Raw genomic sequence first — 19,496 nt, 5'->3', positions numbered from 1 at the left:
AAGAAGTGAGGCATGTCACTGGAAAAAGAACATAATCAATGCTTTTGTACACAAGTAATAGAACTCCCAAATAACTCATACTTTGCTTCGAAAAAACATTTCAAGTTTAGATTTGAAATTGGGTATGTAAAATGTCCTAGAAATTTCAAAATCTCAAACAAAATAACATATGTTCAATGTGAAGGTCTATCTTAGGAAGAGTTAGAAAGTTGTCTGACTCCTCTACCTGGTTCCTGATACCAACGTGAAGGCAAATATCTCCAAATACTTTGCTACTAAACACCAACCAAATCATTCTACTCTTTGACTATCTAAATTATTCCAAAGGCCATGGAAAAAGTACCAAAGTTATGTGCCCTGAGGCTTTTTTTTACTGTTCATAGTGTGGCCTGTACTGAATTGAAATGCAAAATCTCAGATTCCTAAATCGACTGAATCAGAATCTTCATCTCATCAAAATCTCAAGTAATTCATATGCACATTCAAGAGAAGTACTGACCTAAAAGACTCCTAATACAAATGAAAGTAAAACATGAAAAAGATACCTCCAAATTTTGCTAATAAAACAACTTCCTCCCTATTACCAATAAGACTTTTAAAAGAAAAGGGAAGAAAAAGAATTAAAGAAGGATTTGCTGAAAATAGAGTGCAATCCAAAGAAATTCATCACAGGTTCCCAGTTTTTAAGAGAGCCTACTAGGATTCACTGGAGCTCTTGTCTCCTCCTTGGAGTAATTTCAATCCCCATGGCAACACTACTGCTTAGAGACAGACACCCCATCGTGAAGGACCAAACCAAGGCTCAAGAACCAAACTAAAACTATGAGTAATGCAGAGCCAAACTTTATACCTAAACAACAAACAGACACACACTTTCTCTAGAATCACAAGTGTGGTGCTTTGGCAAACAACCTCTATGGAACCACAAGGGAAAAATACCAGCAAGCAGTCAGACAGAGGACTGAGAAATCAGTGAGAACACCCGCCTGCTAATGGCTCTTTTTAGTGAAGCCACCACTAAGAGTTGAGGGAACACACACATTTGGCAAACAGATGGAGGGCGGGAAACGGCACCTCCCCTTGTGAATTCAATACCAGTTGATTCATTAGGCAGAACTGCCAACGCTGAATATAAACACAGCCTCTGGTTACAAAAGTAAAACTGCAGCTTACCAAACAACAGTTTTTTTAAAAAAGTAGTAGATGCAATTGACTGTTGGATTTTCTTTCATTCTTTTTTTTAAGTGGGGGGAGGGTTTTAAAGCAAAATCCACAATCAATCCAAAGGCTCAAAGTATTTGAACAGCTGCAGACTGCTCAGTTCATCCTGCCAAAATGCTCCCAGTCCTCCCAGAGGAGGCAACCAAAACAGAATAAAAGTAGCATTTTCCCCCCAAAATAACAACAGTTTAGGTTCTGGCCAATCTCAAATATGAAAGAGGAGTAGAATTTAATATTGTACAACTTGACAAACAATGAAACAAAATTCCAATTTTGTTACTAAAAATCCTCTTTTTAAGAGGGAACCAACACAGGGTCTAAGAATAAATGAAAAATAAAAAAAATCCACCAAAGCAGCAATTAGGAGTTAAGTTCAGATCATGTGATGCAAACAACAACGAGAATATGTGACATATAACTAAGCGGTGCCTAGCCTGCTCGCGTCAGGGAAAACTGTGAAGGCCTTTGATGTGGGTCAGAAATTAGTGAGTTATACACCTGTGTGGCTGCGATTATTTTTAAGCTATTTTAAACTCTACAAAATGAAGAAAACCGATAGTAATGCAAATGATTTTTTGTCCACAGAAATGCAAATTGTGTCCACTCGAATGCAACTGATTATTTTCCTGATGGATACTGACCAGTTTCTCAGCTTTGCATCCATTGTTAGTTCATTTCAGCATGCCTTACTTAACTATAAAGACTAATATTTAGTATTCTCCTTGGAACCTGCTAGAACTTTTTATCCATTCCCTTATTATTTAGTGAATGCTCTTTTTATATTTGTACAAGTCAAGATTTTCCACAGTTTAAATTTTTTTTCTATATTTAAATTTTAAAATTTTAAAATTTTTAATTTTTTAATTGAGATACAATTCGTGGTGACTCAAGGATGAAAGAGCAGATAAAATCAAGGAGGTTCTTGGAATGCAAGAATGGAAAGACCAGACCGTTATCGCCTCCCCCCCATGTTGTAACTATTAATGGATTTCAGGTCTTCCTGAGCAGTATAACCTGTCTCCCCTCCTGCCCCATAGGGAGAAGGTATTTGTCTTACTCTTCCCCAACCCAGTACACATGCCTCATCCAGTTAGCAAATGACTTACAAGACCCCCATCCCACTCCTTGTACCCTGGGTATAAAAGTAGATTAAGGACCCCCACTCAATGTCGGTTCTCCCTAGAGTTGGCCCGCTGTTCTAACAGCATCTCCCATTCTAATAAACTTTATTTCCCTCTCATTCTGTCTCATATCTGGAAATTCTTCTCCAACCCACACCTGGACCATGACATAACGGACAAACAACACTTTGTAAGTTTAAGGTATACAGCATGTTGGTTTGATATATTTGTATACTGGAATATGATTACCACTATAGCATTATCTAACACCATTATCAGATCACACAATCATCATTTCCTTTTTTTGTGGTAAGAACATTTAAAGTCTAGTCTCAGCAACTTTCAAGTTTATCATACAGTGAAAGTGAAGTCGCTCAGTCATGTCTGACTCTTTGCGACCCCATGGACTATAGCCTACCAGGCTCTCTGTCCATGGAATTTTCCAGGCAAGAGTACTGGAGTGGGCTGCCATTTCCTTCTCCAGGGGATCTTGCCGACCCAGGGATCGAACCTGGGTCTCCTGCATTGCAGGCAGACACTTTACCGAGCCATCTGGAAAGCCCTTATCATACAGGATCAGTGTCTATAAATCCTGTACTGTGCATTAAATCTCCATTACCTAATTTTTAAAATCATCCTTCAAAACCTGGGACAGTCCTGGATTATACCTGCTGCTGCATATAATTATTAAAGTGTCCCTGTATCCATAAGTGTTCCAGTTGGGAAAACATATGACTCTATATTTTATGGACTTTGATGAAATATTAAACCAGTATGGTTAATAAGTAGCATATGCTTCTAGCTATTATTATTCATAATGTGTTCTCACAAGCCACAGAAAGGTAAACACAAATAAGACTGTGCACCAATGAAGAGAACACAAAAACTGTTGGGCCACAACACTTGCCCAGTAGATAATATAGTGAATCAATAGCACTTTACACATAATGTCAATATGATTCTGATTTCTAGGCAAAGACTGCTCTGGGGAAGATATCTGTTGAACCCATTTGTTCTCATTAGAGTGGTCTCATTTTTTTCATCAAAACATGATAAGACGGGATGCTGGATATTCAAAACCCAACACACAAACACTTTCTTGTTACTTATCTATCCAATTTAATGTTTGAAACTGGATTTTGTGGGTTTGCTATTTATCATTCCATTCCAATTTTAATTATAAAGGCTTATAAGAGAAAAAGCTTCCCAAGTGGTGCAGTGGTAAAGAATTCACCTGCCAATGCAGGAGATGTAGGTTTGATCCCTGGGTTGGGAAGATCTCCTGGAGAAGGAAATGGCACCCCACTCCAGTATTCTTGGCCTGGAAAATTCTATGGACAGAGCAGCCTGGCGGGCTATAGTCCATGGGGTTGCAAAAAGTCAGACATGACTGAGTAACTAAGCACATACATAAGAGAAAAGAATTATCTTTAGGTGAGTTAGTTAACTAAAAATATAAAAGTAAAATATAAATATGTGTGAGAATATAACGCTCTGGCTAAGACAATCGCAGAAAGAGAAATACCCCGTCTTTGCGGTACATGTGTACATGTGTGCTCAGTTGTGTCTGACTCCTTGCAGCTCCATGGACTGCAGCCTGCCAGGCTCCTTTATCTATGGAATTTCCCAGGCAAGAATACTGGAGTGGGTTGCCATTTCCCACTGCAGGGTATCTTCCCAACACAGAGATCAAACCGGCGTCACTTGTGTCCCTTGCATTGGCAGGGAGATTCTTCAAGACTGCGACACTTGGGAAGCCCAATTGCTACACAAAGTGAAACTTAATACACTAGGTGAGGATATGTAACATTCATTACAGTAATGGCCTATTATTTGAATGTGCAATTTATACCAAGTACTCTCCTAAACTCTTTCTATATGTAAACTCAAAACCAAATAATAATTCTATGAGTTTGGGGCCAATATTATCCCCACTTTACAAATAAATGAACCCAGGAAAAACTTAGATAACTTGTTCAAGGTCATAGTTTGTAAATAGTAGAAAGGGAATTTGAACCCAGATGGTCTGATTTTAAGCCTGAGTTCTTAATATGGATGTGTACTTGCACATTGAGGTTTTAAAATATTTCTGATGAAGCTGTCTAAATTTGAGTCCGAGGTCCATCATTATAATCATTACAAACAACCTCATCTCCCTTGCTTCTCTCACTCCTGGCAAAACCCAAGCATGGATCAGCTCAATTACTTGCCTTCTCTGGACCAGAGCAGCTGTGCATGAATACAGCTGGAGAAAATCACTCAACAGACTGATTTTACTTTAAATGTTTAACTTCAAACCTCAAATGTCCAAGTGCTGGCAAATGCACTGCATTCCCTAATAAAGTGCTTCCCAGAGCCCAAGGCAACAATTACCACCGCCATCTCACTCCCCAAACCTAAGTAATTTCCCTGCCTGTCTTAGTATCATTTAACTCGATCTCACACTTTATTGAAAAAACTAAAAACCATCACACTAGAATTTCTTCATCTTCCCACCTCTAAATCAATAAGCTTCCCTCCATCTGCCATATTATCTGCTTTCCCCTTTTTTAAAATGAGGAGTGACCCCTTCTCCTATGAAAGGCCAATTCTTCCCAAAGATTTCTAAATAACTCTTGTGCTGATTATCAACTCCTCTCAGCAAGACTAGGTTCAGAATGCAGATGCAGAAGGGTTGGCCATCCTTATTCTCAACCTCTCTCTCTCTCTCTCTCTCTCTCTCTCTCACACACACACACACACACACACACACTCACTCACTCATAACCCTATCTTGAATCTGCATTTTCTGCCACCTAGGACCCCTTTTGTCTTCTTTACAGATGAAGTTTTCAAATGAATAGTCCACATCCTCCGGATTCATTCAGGACTTAAGTCACTTTATTTGGATTTTAACCTCACTCCACCCAAACTGGTCCTGTCAGAATTATCAAGGCACTCCATGTTGTCGAGTGGAATGCCTGCTTTTCTGTCTTCAGCTCATTAGACCTCTCCTCATAAGCAAAGAGAAATAGGGTAGAGGCTTCAGAAGTAAGTTATCCAGTGTAGTAAACACTGAGAGAAGCTATGTAAAAAACAGAATATCCTGAATGAAGTTGATGTAGGCAAAATGTACGCTATTTGGACACCTTCTTTACATATACAAGTTATATGTAGGGATCAAGCAGAGCTCCCAAGTAATCAAATTTGCATTCAGGTGACAAAAGCATAAATACTAAAACACATTTTGGCAACCTCATGTGATATCATTTATCTGAGTAATATCTTTTTAAAGATCAAAGAGGTGACATTTTGGAATTTATAATCCCCTCAATCTTGGTTTCATCATGCATGAATATACGAAGAATATGGAATACACCTGTCATAACGTTGATTCATACTTTGTGTGCATGCTTGTGCGTTTGTGTGTGCTTGTGTGTGTGACTAGGGTTGAGCGGACTTGGGAGGAGACAGGACAGTAGATTAGGATGCTGTGTGAGGGTAAACATATTTGTTTCTCTAGTTACATCTAACTTCTTAAATCTTCACTGATACTTTCTACCATTCTCTAAGCTTTTAAAGGCATAAAATCCAGGATTATAGTTTTGGAAATCTAAGAATAAATCTAAGGGGAAAAAAGTATGAATGTCAACATTTCAAGAAAAAAAAAGAAAGCCTTTCTGTTCAAAATCCAAATAAGATATATGATCCCATGGATGTCATACAACCATAAAAAATGCCATTTGTTTGTCATGATAATGAAGACATAGCTGTAAACAATGGATAAGCTCTTGAATTCAATTATAAAATGCTATTACAAAGAAACAATAAACTCAAAATGGAGTCACTTGTGCTAAACCCCACCAAGACTTAATACCTAACCCAACTGCAGTTTCACCCTCTCCCAGGAGTGGAATAAACCATTAGTCTGAAATGTCCTGGTCAGCACTTGTGAGGGAATCTATATAAGAAGACTCTTACATTCCCTTCCCCATAAAATAAGATGACCTGGCCTGAAACAATCCTTTCTTTTCTTTGGCTAATAACTTCCTTGTTATCAGCTCCTTCCTTTCCCTCCAGTTTCTATAAAAGCCTTCCATTTTGTACAGTTCCTTGAAGCTGCTTTCTATTTACTAAATGGGATGCTGTCCACTTCATAAATTGTTGAATAAAGCCAATTACATGTGTACATTTACCTAGTTGAATTTTATTTTTTTAAAATGCACTTAAAAGTTCTCTCACGCATAGGAGTAGGCTCAAAGACACCAGCAGGTAAAGAGCTATACAGAAGCAGAGGCTACAGAATACCCCAAAATACACGTGTCAGCACCCCACGCATGGATGATGGAACAGTAAGACAAGGTTTGTTTGCATGTGTTTAAGTAAAGTAGTAGGATTAATGACCAAAGTGGATGTGCCTGGGTGTGAGGGGAGATACAGGAGAGACAGGTGACAATGGTCTTAAGGCAGTGGAAGACTGACTGCAAGAATAAAACACTTGACAAATGCAAGAGAGCCTCCGCTCTGGTGATATCTCTACGTCAGCCCAGAACTCAAAGGAAGCCCCGACCTCACCCAACTCTACCCTCCTGTCTCTTTAAGCCCTCAAACTAGGGAGAATCAGACCATCAACCAACACATAACCAACAGAAGACCCACAGGTCATCTGGGGGGCACTGGCCCTGCTGTGTCTGCCCTTGCCTGAGGATGTTAACCTCAGGTTTCTGCTCCTACCAGAGTTCAATTTATTGTTGTATCCTTTAAGTTCTGTTTTTCAAAGCTGAACGTGTATCATTTGGTTTTTTAAACAGAACTATTTTTTCTCTTTCACATTTATTTTTATTTTTTCAAAGATTTTTTTTTTAATGTGGACCATTTTTAAAGTTTTTATTGAATCTGTTACCATATGGCTTCTGTTTTACGTTTTGGTTTTTTAGCCCCGAGGCATATGGCATCTTAGCTCCCAAGGACCCATACCCCCTGCACTGGGAGGCAAAGCCTTAACCACTGGACCACGAAGATAGTCCCATTTCACATATATCTTAAATGAGAAATTAATTCTAATTTTTACTATAGGGTTGTACTGAATCTTTTACTGTTATCATTTCAGGTTATAATCAGTACAGATAAAGATACTCTATTTATTTCAGTTTATTTGATCATTATTACTTCTGCATCTTTGCTAATTGTAGTGACTATTTAAAAAATTGAATCATTACAAATTCAAGTTCAATATCATTTTTTTTTCCTTCCCTTAATGATCCCTCAGTGATCCTTCCTATGCTATATGGTAAGCCTTTATTAATTGCTTCCCTGACCCTAAAAATCAAAATGTACAGTACAACTGATGGTGCTGTTATAAATCAATGAAGCTGAGTAATCCAGAAGATTCCAAGCCAAAATTCCACTTCATGGTTATAATATCTCTGGCACCAGCAACGCATGGATGAATGACAGGAAAGATATCTTCTCAAGTCCTGAACTAGTCAATATATTTCTAAGACAATGTCAATTCCACCTAAATCATCTCAAGAAACTACTTACACTGGTAAGTACTCCAGAAGGTGCCCATTTGGGGCTGCTGCGGAGCAGGCAGTCTGCTGCTTAGTTTTCGAGTGAGCTAAGCTTCACTCCTTTGTCTGAAGCTGCCCCCAAGCCCAGGAGGTTAAGTGATCCCAAGGTACTTCATTCTCTCATAAAGCAAATTCATTCTTACCTCCTCATCAGCAGATTTGGCCCAGTGAGTTTTAAATATTTTATTTTCAATAAAAATAAAGTCACAGATCATTTCTTGTAAAACCAGACTCTCTAGGACATTCTCTTATATTTCTATTTCATTTATTTCTTTATCATCAAAATCAAAAACACAAGCCCCATTTCTGGAAAGAGACTCAAAGCATGTCCCAAGATTTCTCCACTTAAAATTCTGGAACCAAAAAGACACCCTTTCCCATCCTGATGAAGGAGGAGAGAGATGAAGGCTGCTTTGGGAAGCCTTTCAGAGAGAATTGTATCTTTCATTGTTAGAAATATCTTTGTTGTGGATTTATTTTGCTTTGGGATGAGCTTCCTTAACCTTTAAAGATAAAACGTTTTATGTTAATTTCTTTTTTGATGTTATACCTTTGTTAGCTGTGAGTTCCTGGTGAGGCTGGATATTTGAATCTCCCAAGCTGCCACTCCTCTCTGCTCTTATTAAAGGGAGAAATATTTCACCTACATCATCTAAGCAGGGTTCACAATTCCTTTAAAGAAATAAGCATTAATTCTCTCCTTTAGACTGTACATACATAATGAGACAAGTATATACAGTTTATGCAAATAAATTGCATGACTGCTATAAAGAACAACTACTTGCTCTCCAAGATTTCATTTACAACTATAAACTTCACCTTTTTTTCTAGGAATTGATGAATTAGGGCAGCAGAGGGTGCCCTTGGGAGGCAAGAAAGGGGTCCAAAACAGTACTGCAGGATTACCCATAATGAACACAAGGATGGAAAAGGAAAACATAAAAGAGGTGTAATAAATGGAGGGAAATCTTGATTTAGACCTATTCATAAGGAGGCTTTAGAAAAGGCAGAGACTGCAAGGTAGTGGTATTTGTAGCTAAGATTCATTTGTTCTGGTGAATACATTGTAAGATTAAGGAATGTCAGCTGTAGGGAAGGTGACAGGTATTATCTACATAATCAGAGATGACTAAAGTCTTCATGTTAAAGTTGGGTGTGACTACATTAGAAAGAATTAAACTTTGTACTTTAGATTCTAATGGGGAAAATAAAGCTATAGAACTGAGCTGTGAGCTTGAAGCTGTCATAAAGAGCAGAATCATCATCATCTGTACCAAGACTAAGGCTTACATGTGGGGTGTAGAGAAGCCACTGCAGAGAGAGAGGAAAGCTCTATTTCCTAACTACCCCTCGTGAAATTCTACGAACCAGGATGGCTTACTTAACAAGCTAAATAAGGTGGAGCAGCAGCTATGCTAAAAGCCCCAGGGGACCTACAAGCCAGCTTTGCTGGCCATGCTCCTCACAGATGGAAATCACCCCAGTGTCAGAAACCTCCAGACCCTGTGCATGAGAAAAAGTAGAGGAGGGCCAGACAGTCTTCTCCCCACCACCTCCGAACAGTCCCCATCCCACTGGCAGGGCCGTGGCGAACGACATTCGCTGCCTACAGAAGAGCACCTTAGTCTATTGTCAGACCACAGTGTGAACTTTCCTTAATCATATATTGTTGCTGAATTGTGTTCAGCACTTTTGCGACGCCACGGACTGTAGCCCTCGGGGCTCCTCTGTCTGTGGGATTTCCCAGGCAAGAATACTGGAGTGGGTTGCCATTTCCTTCTCCAAGAGATCTTCATGACCCAGGGATTGAGCTTAGAGGATGCCAGTTCAATCAACAGGCGGATTCCTTACTACTGAACCCCTAGGGAAGCCCTAATCATACATCAGGCCTACTGAAAATAGCTTATGGAGAATCCTATGGAAAAGGCAAAGTGCAGCCTGGAAGAAAGCAAGGCCTTACGCTAAGACAGCCCTGAACTTCACTGTTGACACATAGCAAGTGCACAATAGATGGTAACCAGTCTACAGTATTTAAGAAAGGATGTTTGCTCCTAATTTCTCCACTTGACTGCATTCCCTAAATATAATCTTTCATCCCACCCCAATTTTCAATGTACTAAAAATTTCTGTTCTCTCCCTCTTCTAATACAGAGAATAAGAGGCAGTAAATGCATACCTGTCAAGGATTCAGGCACTGGAGTTTGAATGGCAGCTCTGACATTTACCAGTTATGTGATCTCAAGCAAGTTATGTGTGTACTTAGGATTTAAGCCTTGTCTATAAATGGGGGTAATGATAGTACCTATGGGCTTCCCATAGCTCAGCTGGTAAAGAATTTGCCTGCAATGCCGGATACCTGGGTTAGATTCCTGGGTCGGGAAGATCCCCTGGAGAACCTGGAAAATCCCATGGACAGAGGAGCCTGGTGGGCTAGAGTCCATGGGGTCGCAAGAGTCGGATACAACTAAGTGACTAAACCACCACCATAGTACCTATACTTCACTGGGCTACTGTGAGAATTAAAAGAGATAACCCAGGCACAGGCATTGGCTAGCAAGTTAATATTCAAAACATATCATTTATTACAATGATCATTATTATCACCCTCTATGACTATGAATTAATATTATTACTTCTGCATCAAAAAGAGAAGAAATGAGTTTTACATGATAATTATGACATATTAAGAAAATTCAACTCAAGGCTTTTATTCATCGTTCCCTTTATACCTGAAACTCTGTGGATGTTAACTTTTAGTTGAGGAAATGAACAACTTGTACAAAGCACAATGCAGAGCCAAAAATTCACAAAGAAAGAGATCTTGATTTTACAGTATTATTGTACACTGTGAAGGCAGCAAGAGCCATTTCAAATTTTCTTAAATTGATGAGTTGGCATTGGACTATAGTAGAAAAGAAAAATAATTAGATCAGCTCTGGAAAGTCTACCTTATAAGCAGCAAGTATCATTTAAAGATATGAGCTTCAACTTAAGATATGAACAGAGGGATTTATACTATACAGATTCTTACAGTTCAGATCTATATCCTATCTTTTTCTAGAAACAAATAAGTCTTGGAACCATGGCAGTTCACCTCAAAATATTAATAGAGAGAAAGAAATGCATTGAGGAACCATCCAAGGATGTTTTAACTAACCTATAAAATTAAAATACAAAATAAAAACAACTTGTCCCTCGTATTCTCTGCCAACTTTCTTACTCTAGCATTAGAATACATAAAACTGTATACTTAAATACTGAAAATATTTAATATTTCTACTGGAATATTACTTTCTTGTTGGTCAAATTAATATATTTTAGTATGTTCCAGGAAGCTCTAGTTGCGTGACAATCATGTAAAACATGTTTCTAACATTTTTCTTCTACTTACTTGTGCAACCATGCAAAGGGAAGTATATATTAAAATCCTTTTCATTCATCATTTACTTATTAATTTATATGGGAAATAAATTTTGTTTTCATAATAATTTTTCATCTGGAAACACTGGCCTACATAACTTTATCTCTAGTGATTGATGTTCCTTCTTTATGAGGTCTAAATAAACTGTTAGGTTTCACAACAGAGCAAGTAATGGGGAACAGTCTGGTTGAACAAGTTTTCTAAATATAAGAGAATTCATTCTATATACACAGGCAGAGTTTGAAATATTTGAAAATTCTAAGACATTTAACACTAAAAATTTAAAATACTTAAGAAAACACAATCTTTCACTAACGGCATTCAAAATATTTCAGGATGCTACAATCCTACAGGCCACATTAAAAATATGGGCCATCAATGTGTTATACTTATTTTGAAATGCTAGTTATGCACCCTAGCCAATAAAATGCCAGAGAAACCAGCCTTCACTTTACCTGCCTGCCCTGTAAGAACTTGTAGACTGGGCAAGGAAACGATTCTGCTAGATTCTCCCCAAATTATAAAAATATTGATCTAGTGAAATTCTGACTTAGACAATGTAATGCTCAGGCACATTTAATTGACATGAACATACAAAAATTCCTTTTCATTTAAAACATTTTTATTCTTATTTGCTGCAAAAGTCAAAGAAAGGGGATGTGCTCTCAGAGCCTTCTGAGAGAAACACAGCCCTGCAAACCTTGATTCCAGCTCAGGGAGACATGCATGAAAATTTGTTACAGTAGCAATAGAAAACTAACACATGTACCATACAAAATCTAGAAGTCCATACAAATACAGTCCATACAGTCCATGCTGTAACAAATTCTCATCCATGTCTCCCTGAGTTGGAATCAAGGTTTGCAGGGCTGTGTTCCCCTTGGAAGGTTCCGAGAGCATATTGCCTTTCACAGCTTCTAGAAGCTGCCTGAATCCCTGGATCATGCCCACTTCTACATCCTTATATGACCTAACCTATTCTCTTCCAGGGGTCAGGAAGTGGGCATCTGTATATGGCCAGATTCTGCCTACTTCAGTATGTCACATTTATATCAAGACCTGTAATATTCAAGTCAATATTCACCAAGCAAATTAAAATTCTCTAATACTATAACTATCATTATTATCATGTGGAATAAAAACTAAAATGACACATTTGAATTAGATGATCACATTTTCTCTTTTTTTAATTGGAGCAAAACTGCTTGACAATGTTGTGTTAGTATCTGTTATACAATGATGTGAATCAGCTATATATACACACATATGTCCCCTCCCTCTTGGACCTCTCTCCCATCCCCTCGCCACCCCACCCATCTAGGTCATCACAGAGCACACATCTGAGCCTCCCAACCTAAACATCCAGACAGAAAAATGAATATAGAAAATATGGTACAGAGGAAGAGGATGGGGAGACCACTTTCTCCCCAACAAATTCATCAAAAGATCATTTAAACGCTGAGCAAATACCACAAAACAACTTCTGAACCCTGGCGGGGGACACCAGGCACCCAGAAAGGCAGCCCATTGTCTTCAAAAGGAGGTAGGATAAAATATAAAAGATAAAAAGAGAGACAAAAGAGTTAGGGACGGAGACCATCCCAGGGAAGGAGTCATAAAAGAGGTTAAGTTTCCAAACACCAGGAAACCCTCTCACTGGCGGGTTTGTGGAAAGTTTTGGAATCACAGAGGGCAGCATAACTGGGAGGAAAAAGTAAACAAATAAAACCCACAGATTATCCGCCTAACTGCAACTCCCAGCGGAAAAGTAGCCCAGGGGCGTTGAACAGGGAGGTGCAGGCCGCATTGCTCAGGGTAAGGACCGGGCCTGAATGCCCTAAGGACAATCTGAGGGAGCTAATGTGAGATAGCAACCCAAACTGTGGGAGAGCCAGAGAGATAGAGACAAAAAAAAAAAAAAAAGGAAAGAGAGAGAGAGAGAACTTTCCTGCAAAAAGCTCTAACCTAAGGCATTGTTGGTCTGCTCACAGAACAAAGGACTGAGTGAATACCAGAGGAGAGCTAGCCAGCAGCAAACCAGCCCATCCCCTACTGGAGGCAGGGAGGCAGCCAGAGCCCGAAGGCAAGGGGCAACTCGGCCCTAGAGACGGCATCCTCTACCAAACTGCGAGCAGGCTCCCAGTTGCTAACTGAGTCTTCCTGGGATCCTGGATGGTTGACATCTGCCAGGAGGATCACAGCCAGAGATCAGCTACCCAGAGGAGAAGCAGGACACACCTGAGATGGCGCTCCCACTGCGCCCCCGGGAAACCGAGAGGCTGGGACCAGGGAGGTGATAAGATGCTCCACTCCACCTGGGGAGTGTGCGCTCACCAAGCACCTGGTCACCTGAGCTGCTCGGACCTGGGGAGGGCACAAAACGCAGGCCTAACCGAGTCTGTGCCTTTGTGGAGTACCCGAGAACCTGAACCTGAGCAGCTTAGACCTGGGAAGTGCACGCAATGCAGGGCCTGATTTAGACAGTTTCTGCAGAGCAACCTGGAGCCTGAGCAGTGTAGACTGGGAAAGCACACAAACCATGAGCAGGGGCAAACCCAGTGTGGCCCAGACACCTCAAGCACTCCCCACACATGCCAGTGATATTTGTTTGCAGTGCTTCTCCACCCCACAGCACAATTGAACAAGTGAGCCTAAATAAATGACCACCTTCGCCCCCTTGTGTCAGGGTGGAAGTTAGATACTGAAGAGACTTGCAAACAGAGGAAGCCAAAATAAACAAAGAAGAGAGAACCGCTTTGTAAGTGACAGGTGCAACAGATTAAAACCCCTGTAGTTAGCATTGATTCCATTGGAAGGGACCTATAGACCTTGAGAAGAAGTATAAGCTGGAACAAGGAACTATCTGAAACGGAACTGACCCCACACTGCCCTCAACAGCTCCAGAGAAATTCCTAGATATAATTTACTATTATAATTTTTAATTTTTTTTTAAAAATTTTAAGTTCTTTATTACTCCTTTAATTTTCATTTTTAACCTACTATTACCTTGCAAAAAAAAGGCCCTATTTTTAAAGCAAATTTCATATTTTTTTAATAACTTTTGCAATTTTGTTTTGTTTTTTGAATATTATATTTTTGAGAGTCTAAACTCTACTCTAGATTTTTAATCTTGGCTTTTTGGTATTTTTAATCAATTTTGTACCTTTAAGAATCCAATCTTTAGTACCCATTTTTACTTAGGAGTGTGATTACTGACTTGATTACTCTCTCCCCTTTTGACTCTCCTTTTTCTCCGCCAGATCACCTCTATCTCCTCCCTCCCGCTTCTCTTCTCTACTTAACTCTGTGAATCTCTTTGGGTGTTCCAGGCTGTGGAGACCACTTAGGGAACTGATCACTGGCTAGATTGGTTTCTCTCCTTTTGACTGCCCCTCCTATCCTCCTGGTCACCTCTACCTCCTCCCTCCCTCTTCTCTTCTCTATGGAACTCCGTAAACATCTCTGAGTGTTCCAGACTGTGGAGAGCAAACAGGTAATTGATTACTGACTAGACTGCTCTCTCCCCTTTTGATTCTCCCTCTTTTCCTCCTGGTCACCTCTATCTCCCTCCTCCCTCTTCTCCTCTCCATGTAACTATGTGAACCTAGATCAAGGGCAGGAGGAGAAGGGACAACAGAGGATGAGATGGCTGGATGGCATCACCCACTCAATGGACATGAGTTTGGGTAAATTTCGGGAGTTGGTGATGGACAGGGAGACCTGGCGTGCTGCGGTTCATGGGGCTGCAAAGAGTCGGACATGACTGAGTGACTGAACTGAACAGGAAGAAAAACTATTAAAAATACAAACATATGGAGGCTAAACAACACACTTCTGAATAACCAACAAATCACAGAAGAAATCAAAAAAGAAATCAAGATATGCATAGAAACGAATGAAAATGAAAACACAACAATCAAAAGCCTGTGGGATAGAGTAAAAGCAGTGCTAAGGGGAAGGTTCATAGCAATACAAGCCTACTTCAAGAAATAGGAGAAAAATCAAAGAAATAACCTAACTCTACACCTAAAGCAACTAGAAAAAGAAGAAATGAAGAACCCAAGGGTTGGTAGAAGGAAAGAAATCATAAAAATTAGAGCAGAAATAAATGAAAAAGAAACAAAGGAGACCATAGCCAAAATCAACAAAGCTAAAAGCTGGTTCTTCGAGAAGATAAATAAAATAGACAAATCATTCACCAGACTCATCAAGAAAAAAGGGGAGAAGAATCAAATCAACAAAATTAGAAGTGAAAATGGAGAAATCACAACAGACAACACAGAAATACAAAGGATCATAAGAGACTACCATCAGCAACTATATGCCAATAAAATGGACAACTTGGAAGAAATGGACAAATTCTTAGAAAAGTATAACTTTCAAAAACTGAACCAGGAAGAAATAGAAAATCTTAACAGACCCATCACAAGTACAGTAATCGAAACTATAATCAGAAATCTTCCAACAAACAAAAGCCCAGGACCAGATGTCTTCACAGCTGAATTCTACCAAAAATTTAGAGAAGAGCTAATACATATCCTACTCAAACTCTTCCATAAAGTTGCAGAGGAAGGAAAACTTCCAAACTCATTCTATGAGGCCTCCATCACCCTAATACAAAACCAGACAAGGATGCCACAAAAAAGAAAACTACAGGCCAATATCACTGATGAACATAGATGCAAAAATCCTTAACAAAATTCTAGCAAACAGAATCCAACAACATATTAAAAAGATCATACATCATGACCAAGTGGGCTTTATCCCAAGGAAGCAAGGATTCTGCAATATTCACAAATCAATCAATGTGATACACCACACTAAAAAATTGAAAGATAAAAACCATATGATTATCTCAATAGACGCAGAAAAAGCCTTTGACAAAATTCAACACTCATTTATGATTAAAACTCTCCAGAAAGCAGGAATAGAAGGAACATACCTCAACATAAAAAAAGCTATATATGACAAACCCACAGCAAGCATTACCCTCAATGGTGAAAAATTGAAAGCATTTCCCCTAAAGTCAGGAACAAGACAAGGGTGCCCACTCTCACCACTACTATTCAACATAGTTTTGGAAGTTTTAGCCACAGCAATCAGAGCAGAAAAAGAAATAAAAGGAATCCAGATTGGAAAAGAAGAAGTAAAACTCTCACTGTTTGCAGATGACATGATCCTCTACACAGAAAACCCTAAAGACTCCACCAGAAAATTACTAGAGCTAATCAATGAATATAGTAAAGTTGCAGGATATAAAATTACCACACAGAAATCCCTTGCATTCCTATACACTAATAATAAGAAAACAGAAGGAGAAATTAAGGAAACAATTTCCTTCACCACTGCAACGAAAAGAATAAAGTACTTAGGAATAAATCTACCTAAAGAAATAAAAGACCTATATATAGAAAACTATAAAACACTGATGAAAGAAATCAAAGAAGACACAAATAGATGGAGAAATATACCATATTCATGGATTGGAAGAATCAATGTAGTGAAAATGAGTATACTACCCAAAGCAATCTATAGATTCAATGCAATCCCTATCAAGCTACCAAAGGTATTTTTCAGAGAATAGAACAAATAATTTCACAATTTCTATGGAAATACAAAAAACCTCGAATAGCCAAAGCAATCTTGAGAAAGAAGAATGGAACTGGAGGAATCAACCTGCCTGACTTCAGGCTATACTACAAAGCTACAGTCATCAAGACAGTGTCGTACTGGCCCAAAGACAGAAACATAGATCAATGGAACAAAATAGAAAGCCCAGAGATAAATCCATGCACCTATGGACACCTTATCTTTGACAAAGGAGGCAAGAATATACAATGGAGAAAAGACAATCTCTTTAACAAGTGGTGCTGGGAAAACTGGTCAACCACTTGTAAAAGAATGAAAATAGAACACTTTCTAACACCATACACAAAAATAAACTCAAAATGGATTAAAGATCTAAATGGAAGGCCAGAAACTATAAAACTCCTAGAGGGAAACATAGGCAAAACATTCTCTGACATAAATCACAGCAGGATCCTCTATGACCCACCTCCCAGCGTAATGGAAATAAAAGCAAAAATAAACATATGGGACCTAATTAAACTTAAAAGCATTTGCACAATGAAAGAAACTATAAGCAAGGTGAAAAGACAGCCTTCAGAATGGGAGAAAATAATAGCAAATGAAGCAACTGACAAAGAATTAATCTCAAAAATATACCAGCAACTCCTATAGCTCAATTCCAGAAAAATAAGCAACCCAATAAAAAAAATGGACCAAAGAACTAAACAGACATTTCTCCAAAGAAGACATACAGATGGCTAACAAACACATGAAAAGATGCTCAACATCACTCATCATCAGAGAAATGCAAATCAAAACCACAGTAAGGTATCTCACACCGGCCAGAATGGCTGCTATCAACAAGTCTACAAACAATAAATGTTGGAGAGGGTGCAGAGAAAAGGGAACTCTCTTACACTGTTGGTGGGAATGCAAACTAGTACAGCCACTATGGAGAACAGTGTGGAGATTCCTTTAAAAACTGGAAATAGAACTGCCATATGACCCAGCAGTCCCACTGGTGGGCATACACACTGAGGAAACCAGAATTGAAAGAGACACATGTATCCCAATGTTCATCACAGCACTGTTTACAATAGCCAGGACATGGAAGCAACCTAGATGTCCATCGGCAGATGAATGTATAAGAAAGCTGTGGTACATATACACAATGGAATATTACTAAGCTATTAAAAAGAACACATTTGAATCAGTTCTAATGAGGTGGATGAAACTGGAGCCTATTATACAGAGAGAATTAAGTCAGAAAGAAAAACACCAATACAATATATTAACGCATATACATGGAATTTAGAAAGATGGTAATGATGACCCCTATATGTGAGACAGAGAAAGAGACACAGATGTATGGAACAGACTTTTGGACTCTGTGGGAGAAGGCGAGGGTGGGATGATTTGAGAGAATAGCATTGAAACATGTATATTATCATATGTGAAAAAGACTGCCAGTATAGGTTCAATGCATGAGACAGGGTGCTCAGGGCTGGTAGACTGGGATGACCCTGAGGGATGGGATGGGGAGGGAGGTGGGAGGGGGATTCAGAATGGGGAACAAATGTACACCCATGGCTGATTCATGTGAATGTATGGCAAAAACCATCACAATATTGTAAAGTAATTAGCCTCCAATTAAATAAATTTTAAAAAAAGAAAATATGGCACATATATACAGTGGAATACTACTCAGCCATAAAAGGAACAAAAGTGGGTCATATGTAGAGACATGGATACACTTAGAATTTGTCACACAGAATGAAGTAAGTCAAAAAGAGAAAAACAGATACTGTATATTACCGCATACATATGGACTCTAGAAAAATGGTACAGATGAACTTATTTCCAGAGCATCTTCTCTTAATAAAGATGTCAGTTTGTTGACCCTGTGACTTCTTTCCCTTCATGCCTGCATACATTTGATACCAATCCACCACTTTGCTACCTTATACTAAATTTATCACAACTCAGTACATGGTAGATTATACACTGATAAAAGTATTAAGTTGTCTCAAGACAATGTAACATATATTGCTTATTATATTTGCTATGACTATGGCAAAATTATTTGTTTTTTTAAATATGAGGATATATTTCAGACCACAATAAAACCTTCATAGTTAAATGGCATTTTGTAAGCATTTTGATTTCACACACACAGTTTTTAGGAAGAGGGATACTGGAAAAATAGACTATTAGCCTTGGCACAAGTTTTGGAGATACCACATGACACTTTAGGAAAGATATAAAAGAAACTTGGCCGAGAGATCTTCACCTGACTTACCTATGGTCATAGGACTAATCTGAGACACAGTTAACTCTGGACAATAGTGAACTTTTTCTCTCAAAACGAAGCCACCATTCACCTTATATATAAAATACATTCAACTATGACTATAATCACCTTTATCACACTGTAAATCAATAACTTACACTTCAAGGGATTTCAGAAGATGTATTTTACCATTCTGCCCAATGACAACACACAGACAGGCAAGGATCATATCCTATGCAGACCTTGTGTAACTCATACAAAATTTATATAATATTACATAATATGGAAAAAACTATGTAAAAAAGGAGAAATTGTCAAGTTGA

General features: G+C 38.7%; 1 protein-coding gene across 7 annotated transcripts in view; it reads right to left on the bottom strand.

Moving 5' to 3' along the window:
• UTRN (utrophin) overlaps positions 1-19,496 on the bottom strand; it is a 540,243-nt gene that overhangs the window by 78,804 nt on the left and 441,943 nt on the right. The gene's annotated exons all lie outside the window — the stretch shown is intronic.

Source organism: Cervus elaphus, chromosome 26 (assembly GCF_910594005.1).
Source record: "Cervus elaphus chromosome 26, mCerEla1.1, whole genome shotgun sequence".
Lineage (NCBI taxonomy): Eukaryota > Metazoa > Chordata > Mammalia > Artiodactyla > Cervidae > Cervus > Cervus elaphus.
This window is presented reverse-complemented; position numbering and strand designations above follow the sequence as displayed.